An 11,876-nucleotide genomic window follows, 5' to 3' on the forward strand; every position below is an offset into this window, starting at 1 on the left:
AGTTATTTCTTAATTAAAAGGCAGTAGAGATGGCAGAGTTAATTAAAAGCTAAGCTTTTGCAAAGTTGTCAACAGTTCAAACAAAAATCTAGTTTGGATTTTTTACAAAAGAAGCTTAATATCTATTGTACAAATAATAATACTCAGACAATATTGGGATAGAAAGCATTAATTGAGGTATTGCATCATTGATCTTAATGCTATATCAGTTCTTTAAACTGTTGTGAATATAAAAACAAAGTATCTTGCATTTCAAAAATTAACTAAAAAGGTGATTTTTACATTTTCCTTGGTTAATTTATATTTTCTTTTTCTGTGGCAATCTGTTTTCATAGAATTTAATTGTTTCATATACAGAGTTAAGACTTGATACAAACTTTGTGATGTCATCAGAAAAATCATGAGCTGATTTTAATGGCATTGTTCTGGTACCACGAATATGAATCATGTAGCCTTTCCATATATAATACACTTCAAAATCATCTAATCTCTGGGTTGAATTATGAAATATTCAATAAGAGGCTTCAAAAACATACCAGGACTCTTTCATAAAATTAATGCCTGACTTCAAAAAGTTTGCACTCTCTGGAAGAGACAACGTGCACAAATACAAAAGCAAAATAAATAACTGGACAAGCGAAAGAAGCCAAATGCACAGAAAGCGCTGAGTGTCGGCTGAAAGACGGGAAAATGCACCCATTGAGACAAGATTTGAAGTCTTCAGTGTGTGAGCTCCCTGACTGGATGTGGGGTCCTCAGAAGTTTCTATAACTTCTATGGACTCCTTCTTTATTCTTATGTAATCCACATTCTTTTTAATATAAAAAGACTCAGGATTTCTACTTTCTAGTGTTCCTGATGGTCTCCACACTCACTAATTCTAATTTGTTCACTTGATATTCTCCAGAGCAACACTTGACTTGTATCCAAGTAAGGAAAAGAGGCAAATAAGTATGATTAATCATGGACAACTTAAGACTTAAAATTAACAGGGGATGTTTGTCTAAAAATAGCATATAAGATTATAGAAAACCCAGAAATTTATGAAAATAACGAAGCCACAGGATATGGAGCATGCATTTTCTTTTTGACCAGTCAAATGTGTGGTAACAATGTCTTTAAAGTGTTGGATGATAAATAAAGTTGGGTTGAATTAGATAATTTGGGGCATTTTTGAACCCCATAAGCAAGAGTAAATACCAAGGCTGTCAAGTTACGTACATAACAACTCAGTAAATGAACGAAAAGTCAAGTGAAATAAAAAGGAAGCATTATAAAGAAGGCAGTGTAATATTTCAGCAAGGAGTAAAGGCTCTAACATGTGGTGCATTTTTATTTAAATTCTATCTCTACTACCTACCAAGTGTACTATGTTGAACTTCAATTGTTATTTGTAATATTGAAATAAAATTTTCAGTGTTCTTATGGTGATTAAATTTTGAAATATTTGAAAAGTGCCAAGTATAGTATTAATTGACTTTAGTGTGTGGATAGATTTTAGAAATTATTCTCTGTATTTAAGTATCACATTTTAATAATAATATAAATTTTTCTAATAATGTCTTGGTTACAAATCAAAAAATATTTTTGAGAATAATGAGATTTTCTTGACTACAGTATGGGGATGGCTATTGCTCTCATCAAAACTTTTATAATTTCCACCTCATAAAAATTAATATTTCAGCTAAATTAAAATATGGGAACATTTTAAGCTTAAATATTTTTTCTAAAAAAAAATAAAAAAAAAAACCCCAACATTTTAGTTATGTGCTGTGCAAATCTTTAAGATGAAAAAAAAGACAAAGCATGAAGATGTATACCCACCCCACCCCACCTCATCAGATGCTAAGCCTTAGCTATGGCATTAACCAAATTTAAAAAGATTAATTTATTTTCATTGTGCCATATAGACTGGTCTTATATTTAATTTCCTTGCTCTTTATCATCTGTCTAAAAAAGAAAAAAAATTACCAACACAAATTTAACCGTGTTTGTTCAGCTGTCATCTGAAGTCTTTTCAACAATGAAAATAAAAGTTCATACAACATATCAAAACCCATATTCTATAATTTGAATGAATGAACAAGTATTTATTGAAGACTTTTATTTGATTGCTACTGCCAGCTTCTGGGCATTCAAAAGTGAATTTAATAGTGGGAGAGACAGGGAAGCAGAGAGAAAGAAAAACTCTCCTCCTGGTATATTCTACAACATGCAGCTAAAAGCCACGTTTCAAACTCTTCTTCTTATGTATCCCAAATAGCAAATCCTTCTACGACCAATGGTGATGATCACTTACCTTTTTAAGCTGGGAGTTAAGCAGCTAATTTCCTCCTGTATTTAAGGACAATATAAAAGTTTCACCAATTTGCATATCTTTGTGCCTCTTTTATAAAACAAAAGCAGAACTGAAAGCCTATGTACATATCAGTACATTTTATTATGGGTTTGAGTTTTTCGGCCATTATATTGGTTTTGCACTATAAATGTACTGTAATGCCAATTACAGAAGGGCCCTTTGAAGATGAAAAAACACACAACATTTGGAGAAACATTTAAAAACTTCAATCACTTGAGAAACAATACAAATTTAGCAGCACAGGGAGTAAAATATTACATCTGGAAAATTTTTTAAAAATCAGTTTGAGCTAAGTTTTTAAAGACATAATTATTTAATGGTAAATATATACATTTACCTGGAATATTACCTACTAATTAAATTTTATAGAGTAGAAATGAATCTTTCAGGAGTAATAAGCTAAGCAACTATTTTAAACATCAGGTATTTGCTAAAAATAACAGTATTAAATTTTAGATCATTTGTCTACAGTCTAATTATTTTGTATTTTGTTATCTGTAACAAACAGTGAATAATTGTGGGAAAAATGAAGACTGAATCATTGTTGAATTTTGGTCCACTAAAAAATATCAAAATTCTTTTAATTCTATGCTATTTACTAGAGCAAGAAAGTGAGTAAGAAACATTTGGAAAGATTGCCATCAACATGTAAAACCCAACTATCATTTTTCCAACTTTGAACTGTTGTTACATGTAAACAAACTGAAATATTGCAACATGAACCCATGTGAGATCAAACCAGTATCAATGATAGCAGGAATAAATTTATTTAGTAACCTATAGTTTGAAATATCTTATACGTCCTTTCTTCTTATTTAATCACAGAGTCCTATAGTTCAACAAATGTTTGCCCTACTTCACCTCTGTCCCAGTCACCATACGGAAGAGTAGAGATACAAAGACAAATAAAATAATGTAAAGTCTATCACTGTGATATTACAATGAATGGTCTTCCTGTGTAGGCAAACAGATAAATCAGTCATTCCACTGTGACATGTGAAACATTCACATCAAATATATCTTGACTTCCTTATGTCTAAAAAAATGACAAGTCAATTTCATGCAATGTAGCTAACAGCAGTCATGTCGCAGTGGTTTCACAATATGTGTGAGTATATTTTATAGCATGGGATTAGGTATTCGATTGTTTCATTCACACTGAAATCTGATTTAAAATCTCAATCTCTAGAAATCTGAACTGATCTCATAAACTCCTGTCACTTACTTTAGAATGTGAGTTCCCAGAAATATATTCAAGCTATATTAATAGAAAATTATTTAACATAGAGGCTTTGAGAGTACATTTTTGGTAGAATTGTGAAAGAATGTTAAGAGATACTGATAAATGAATATCAACCAAAAGATCTTAGATGTATGATAACTGAGACAACTAAATAAGTTCATTGGAAAATCATGATCCAACTCATGAAATTCTTTTATTTGTGCTATCCTTAAACACTTCTATTGGAAAATATAATAAACACATTGTCTAAAAAGTTCACATGATCATGAAGGGAACACTAATCTTGCAGTTTGGTCCCATTAAATATTTTTTCTTTAGTAATCAACTCATCATATATTTTCTTCTGTTGTTTTTTGTCTGTTTTATCTTTTCTCCAGGTAGCTATTTTGACAAATAGCAGGAGCACACACATACACAGAGAGAGTTTGGTTTTTTAAAGGGAATATATAATGATTATAAGCACTTTTTAGTCTATTGAGTAGAGTGTATTTTCTCTGCTGTGGAATATCAGTATTTCTTCCTCATTGAAGAAAGTCTTTAGGGAAGTGTTTGGAGTGATGTAAGAAGATGACATTTATATCACTCAGAAGACTTATTAGAAAACTGGGATTATAAATAACTGATAATAGTAATTGGAGAGAAGTCAATAAAATAGTAGTTGTAGTGCTTTTAACAGTTGTGCAAAAATCAGCATTATTTTGATCACTGAATATTGCGAATTATTGATGGAGTTCACTCCAGCAACTGCCATTATCTTTCTGAGGAAAATGACAGAGCATTCCATGATTATTTTTCTCATTTTTTCATACTGAATTTCTGAGGCCTTTAGAAACTTAAAAGTATTTTAGATAGAAAGTCCCATTTCCTTGAATGGCTGAGTCAGCAAACACATCTCTAGAGATTGTTAAATAATTGTTATAGCATATTATAATACATCAAAGCTAATTTTTCAACAAATGATTGACATATGTCTAAATGACCTTTAACATGCCATAAAAGGTTACATGGGGGAAATCCTTTAATTTCAAGGGCATATATATTGGCAATAAAAACAAAGTATATATTCTGGAAAAAAGAATATTACTTTAATATCACACTATGGTTTTTATAAAGGTCTACCTATTGAAGAGTTAACATGATTAATTCTACATATCACTTAAAGATTAATAAAAACAATATGTGAGGAGATTAATTTGAATAAAAAAGACCTCTAATCTTTCATTCCAGAAATAAACATTTTAACATTTATATTCTCTTCTAATCTTTTAAAAATCTACTACAAATTTTTGTCACTGAAATAACGAATTATGAATATGAATATCAATTTTCATAGAATTACATTAATTATAAAAATCAAGTTTTAAAGACAATATTAATGTTTGAAAAAATATCTTAATTATAAAAAAGTACTGTATGGTATCAATATGAACTAGAACTAGAATGAAGTTAAGAATAAAATATAGCCAAATCTCAAAATTGACAAGTGATGATATGTTTGAGGTAAATCATAGAGTATGTTAAAAAATTGGATTATAAAACATGTGAAGATAAAGAATGAGAAACAATTAAGTTCAAAAACAGACAGACAATATTGATATAATATCTAAATATATGTTTATATAAATAGAACTATGCATATAATATTATGTAATAGAACTATTTAGAACTAGCTCCAAAATGCAGTGTTTTATTACAAATAATGCACATTGTGGTATGTTTTTGAATAATAAAAGATTTGCAATATTTGAAATTGTCTATTAAAAGCATGACACTGTTTTGATAAGGGAAATCTACCTCATTACTGGGAGCGTGAAGTAGGCGCTATGCACTACGCAGATTTTAAAAATTTTATTTCATCATTAGACAATAGTGCTGGAAGGAAATTAAAGCTCATGTCCCAACAAACCTTCACATTTTTTAGAGCAGAAGAAGGAAGTCATTTCAGACTAATTTTAAAACATTAATAAATAATTTGAGTAAAAATGTCACTCAGATATCAACCGGTATCATTTATGTATTCCTCTTATCAACCATGAATTCACTATACCTACAAAACAGCAAGATTCTCTTATAATGTTAGGTATTTTCACAATCTGGCCACAAGAGTTATCTCATTTACTTAAATGGAAATTAAACATTAATCAAAATCCAATATGAAACTATGTTATTTCCTTGAAATTTATTTTTGCTAATGTTATGCTTAGGTGTGTTCATAAATATACATATACACAATTGTTGAAAGAAATGCAAGCTATATTAAAATCAATTGTTTTAAACTTTATTTATAAAATGCCAAAGACACTACTATTTAAGTGAATGTTAATTGTTGGGAGAGTGATCACTGGGAGAATTTTATTTCATGAAACAAATGAAGTAAATTAATTCTATTTATTAGCATAGTATTTGAATGTAAGACATAATGCATGACACATAAAAGTATTAAAATTTTAGTCATATATGTATACATAAACCCTGTGCATATAATTTCAGATAGGTACTTAATAATATGTTTAACATTAAAATTACACATTTAATTGAATAAATACACAATTACAAAACACCAAGTTATTTCTGTCTTTGGCTTTCAAAGCCAAAGACATATATTCATATGGATGTTACGTTCATTTATAACTATAAGCTACCTTTATTTTTAGATATTAGGTTAAATAATTTTATGACAATATCCACTGATAATCTATTCTTTTGTTTTATAAAATGCCCGATTGCTTCTCTTTAATGTTTTACATATGCTACATATGCTGAAATAAGTACGTAGTATTTCCTTGCTTACAAGATTCTAATTCATCTGCAGTATAAATACTAGAATTACTAATACTGGTTAAAATATCAACAGTATAAAAGACGAACATTTAAATTATATTAGTAAGTTTGAAGACAGAGGTTTTTTTCCTTCCATATTATATGGCCGGCTCTTTGGCAAAGATATAGAATGGTTTGTTTAGTCAAGTTTCCTCAAACGGTAAGTAATGATTTAGATCAGACTTGACATCATCAACACAGAAAAGGGTCAAATTTAAAATCATGATCACACATTTACAGGTTTTTATAAGCATTCTTTTTTAAACTTCAAATTGTGCTACATAAAATAAAGAATTATAAAAATATAGCAAAACAACTACAGAGAAGAAAAATTAAGCTTTGTCAGGAGCACTGACGTGGGGGTGGGGTAGGGATGGGAGGTTTTGGGAGAACCAGAGAATTGGTACACTACTTGAATGTAAGCCATAATCCCTATGAAAACGTGTTCAGATAAGAATTTTGTATGTGTCAATACATTTTACGTAACTGACATCATAGACTTTGTTAAACTATTATTAGGCCTGTTTATATTTTTTACTTGACAGCTCCTCAAGTTAACAGGCTTAACAGTTTTACTATGCAGATGTTATTATTCTTTCTTTCGCTTCTTTCAAAACTAAAATTTCTGAAAGAGCTAGTTAGTCTTCGTTTTACTTTGGATTCAGTGAACAAGTCTGTGTTTATACTCGTGATTTTACGGATTTGGTTATTTTATCGCTCGGACTTCATCTTCCTAAAGTAATTGTTTATTGAGATTATTCTAAAATCCATAAACTCTCTCTTTATATTCAATTTGAATCTGGCTTATAAACAAAACCATTTGTTGGTGTAAGAATAAACACCAAAGCTCTATTTGTGATCCCATGCATGATGTTACATTGAAAGACGCTTTAATATGAAAATTGAATCATAATGTTTAGATAAAGGAGGTAATGTCCATGTAATATGACTTCAGAGTTTTGAAAATAAAATGCAATGTGAATTTAAAACAAATGATGCGCAGGAAGCCCAGAGATTTTTTTTTCCTTCTTTTGTGTACAAGGCATCAGTGTCATTAGCCATTGTTAGGGTACATTTCTGAATTTTAGTAGGTGGTTGAGATGTTATGAACAGAAAATACACAATGTTCAGTCTTTCTTCTCTCAGAAATCATCAGAGATGTAAAAAGTTCTTCAAAACCGTCCTCAGATAAAACAAAAATAGTTAAGTAAAAAATGTATCTGCTTTGTTTCTAGGTGTTTAAGGTATATTTTAATTTTTTCATAATAAATATACTATCAAACATACAAATTAAAGATTTTTAGATATTTATTGAATATCTATGTCTAAATATATATTTTATCAATTTCAAACAGCCTGGAAAATGCCAAATAAGCCAGTATATGATGCGAAATTTACCCTCATATCCTAAAAATATTAAGAGCTAATTGTAACAGCTACACTTCATTTCTGCTAAATTCCAACGTTTTAAACATTAGTATTTCAAATTAATTTTTATTAATTATCTAGATTTTTATTTCATTATATTATGCAATAAGATCAATAACTTGGAATGCTAAAGGATCCTCTTAAACCTTAACAAAATAGAGGAAGGGATATTTCCTGAAAAAGATTTTCCTAAGCAGATTCATTTTACAATTTAATTTCCTTAAATGAAGTAAAGGTCAGCATGAAGCTATAAGAAAGTTAATTTGCATGAGCTATGCACATGGAATATGAAAATAATGTAATATGAAACATTCATAATCCAAGCTTTTAAAGCCAACCTCAGGGCTATAAAAGCAATTATTATAAGGAATGACTCAATGATTACAACAAACTTTTTCTTTGATGATGTCAACTAATATGCTCTCATCCTGAGAGACACAAAGAGATAGTTCTGTGGAATAACAACAAACGCCAAGAATAAACAGTCCTTTGTATTACCTCAACACAATTAATATGTTCATTGGTTTCAGAAAATTTATCAGTGCAACTTTTCAACTGCAAACACAGTTGCAAGAGTTCTACTAAACCAGTAATTCCAAGTTGACTTTATAATGACGCTATCTCCTTGCATCTCATCAATGGTGGCAGAGCTAATATTTTTTAACTCTGGCAACCAGTACACATTTCTCTATTGACTATGTCCCATGCTTATCTATTTGAACAAGCTTGACATTTCATTCTTATTCACAATAGCGTGGCCGACACCTGCTGATCCATGGCCTCTTTATCTTAAAATTATTTTAGTCAAAGTGTCATAAAATTACAGTCTCAACTGATACCTAAACTACTCTCCTGAAATCAAAATAAGTAGCAATTCTCTACATTTCTTGACAAAGAAAGTCAAATTTTCTGAAACCATATTGAGCATGTAAAAGAGTGTCTTAAAATTTTATGATGAGTCCTACAAAGTAATAATTCAGGGACATGAGCATGTTTCTCTGTTGATCTGAATTGCCGCAATGTATGAAAAACCATACTGCAAGTGATATTCTGCTCTCAGGTTTCCTTCTGCAGCATTGGGCCTTGGGCATTCAATTTCTGACACCTCTGCCTGCTGCAGCCTCTTTCTCCTTCCACAGCCACCTTCACCTCCTAGAGCAACCCTGATTCAGATTCCAAACCCTAACTGTTTCTTGTCTCTGCTTAAATGAACATAATATGTTGATACAATCAGTATTTGAGGGCAGAGGACAGACGGTTGAAGTCAAGGAAAAAAAATAGTCCTTTGGCTGTTTATTTTGGAAAAGCCAAATCAAGCTTTTAGAGAAACAACACGTCTCACATTATTTGTTAGCTTTTTTCCATGAGGTCGAACTCAGGTTATGCCACTAAATCAGAGCTGGTCTAAATGCTTTTCATTATCTGCCTCCTTCCTTAAATGTCATGAAGATTCCACCTGGTTGTGGTTGGCCATTCTGTTTTAATTTTTGTGATCATTATAAGATTTTGTCTTTATTCCCTGCATTTCCTTACTCAATGCACTGAGAAGGTGGGTAGGTAGTGCTGCAATTTCTAAACAGAGGTCATGGGCACTGCTAAACAGAAGTGATTCTGAATTAGAAGCTCTTTCAAATTTGGTTTGGAGCTTCTCTGGGATAAGGATGACCACAATCCTCAACTAGTTCTAACATAAAAGACCAGCAGTGCTAGTTAGCAAAATGTATGTGTCCTTAGGTTATCCTATACTATTTCCTTTTCTAATGATCCTAAATAATAATCAATTGAATTACTAACTACATTTATTGAGCATATAATAAATACTTGGCATATTATCATATCATTGCCACTCACCAGCATCCTGAACCTGATAAAAAAACTTAATATTTTTGTGTCTCATTTTTTTCAACTCTGAAAAGTTACAAAAATGTTGCCTTTTCTACACAGTTTTTGTAGTATCAAATGAGCTAATGTAGCTAAAATGTAAGAGGTTCTGGCACATAGTAAGCATCCATGACATGTTAGCTGTTATTTCATCAAACAAGTCAATTTTCAGATAACTGAACTGCAACTAGCTGAGAATGTTTAATTCTCTTCCTTATCCTTATTCCTAATAGGCGATAACAGTGAAAAAACAGAAAAAAAAAATTCAAATAAGGTTCTCCCTTGATGCTGCCATCGTGTGTGTGTGTGTGCATGTGTGTGTGTGTGCGCGTGTGTGTGTGTGAGCGCGTGCGTGTGTGCTTGTGTGTGAGTGTCCTTACGGTAGGCAGAATCCCAAGATGGCCTCCAAGTTTCTCAGGATTCTCACTCCCTGTTTATAGGACTTACAACCATGTATCTTTGAATGTGGACTTAACATGTGCATATGTGGGTAGTCAAACGCTTGCTTAGGTCATATTACATAGCAAACTCTGATGAGATGTTGACTCCCATAGTTATACAGCCCCAGCCAATAACTTGATTTCAGCCTGCTAAGACCCTGAGCAGAGAACAAAATTAAGCCCTGCCTGGAATCCTGGACCGCCTCTAAGTTTTTGGTAATTTGTTACACAACAATAAAGAGAAAACTAATATATTTCTTTAAACCTCCAAGCCTCTACATCTTTTACAGCATTTATATAGCCATCACCTGATTTTAATTCAGGTATTAAACAACTCTTATATATCATGCACATATAAGAAGTACTGAGGATACACAAACTGATAAATTAAACATCATCGACAACTCCTTTTTAAAATGTTACACCCCAAATTGATCAAATATATCAAATGATTTCAGACTAATGCAAAGTTCAATGGGACCATTGATCTGACTACACACTTTGAGATAGATAAAGGTAGCAATAGATTTTTTTTTTTGGTTATTTATTCAATCTTAGGTCATTTATTCCCATAGCGAAAATTCTTTTTGCAATGACATTTTTAGAGAGGAGATTTGTTTCATTTTTCACAGTTGCTGTGAAGCAGTACAAAGATATTAAAAAAGCACTCTGAGCCTCTCGAAGGAAGCATACTTTGCAAATGCAAAAGAGGATTGCTATTAACAAAGCCACTTTAATGATCATACTTACAGAATCACTCCTCTCCAAATATATTGCCATGGTGTCCTATTTATTTAAAAACTGCCAACTTTTAGTTACTTTACCAGATCAAATAGCTTCCTCCATCTTTTGAAACATGCTAGGCAACGATTTGTGCTTAAAAATGAATAATAATGACATAATTTCTAACCATCGTTTTAACCTTAAGTTCAATAGGTGTCAGACTTATAGTTAATTACAGGTTTATAATTTCAAATAGTATGGATAGTACATTAAAATACAAATTTTAATATTCCAATCTAGAATTCCCCAGACAGATGATAAACTGGAGTATAGTTTAACCTCATCATTATTATTGCTTTACCACTAATTCCGATAGGCCTCCAAAAGAGATAATGTTTATATTGAAATTCTTATTTCTAACTGCTTTCTGCCATACGTCAAGCCTCAAAAAGCAAAAACTCAGAACAAAAAAGATGCAAACAAGAATAGTGAAACACCTCTTCAAAAAGCTCAGTGAAACCTTACTATGACTTGATTGTAGAAAGAACATGGCTTTTCATATCACACAGATACACAGCCATCTGTCTTTAGCTTGAAGCAGAATAGCAAAATGTCAATGAGGAGCTACTATTGGTGTTCTGGAGTGATTTGAAACCAGAAAGCATTTGACATTTCCAGAAACAACTACTGCTACTGTGATTTGTAGATTGATGCGAAGTTAAAGATGTTTTATAAGCAGTTTTTGTGGCACTAAATACTTCTGAACAACTCTTTAATACACATTAAAATTATTAACACGTTAAATAATTCTATGACCTCTGAGAACAGCTATAAACAAACATCAATTTAGAAAGAAAATATCTTTCATGTGATAGTTAATGTTTTCTCTAGTTACTTTTAAAAAAACAAAACAAAACAAAAATTTTCCCGCTTTGCAAAAAAGATTGTCTCCCACATTCTAGGAGTCACATTCTATGAGGAT

The sequence above is a fragment of the Sapajus apella genome, unplaced genomic scaffold, assembly GCF_009761245.1.
Source record: "Sapajus apella isolate SASKATOON/1434 unplaced genomic scaffold, GSC_monkey_1.0 scaffold132, whole genome shotgun sequence".
NCBI classification, from domain to species: Eukaryota; Metazoa; Chordata; class Mammalia; order Primates; family Cebidae; genus Sapajus; species Sapajus apella.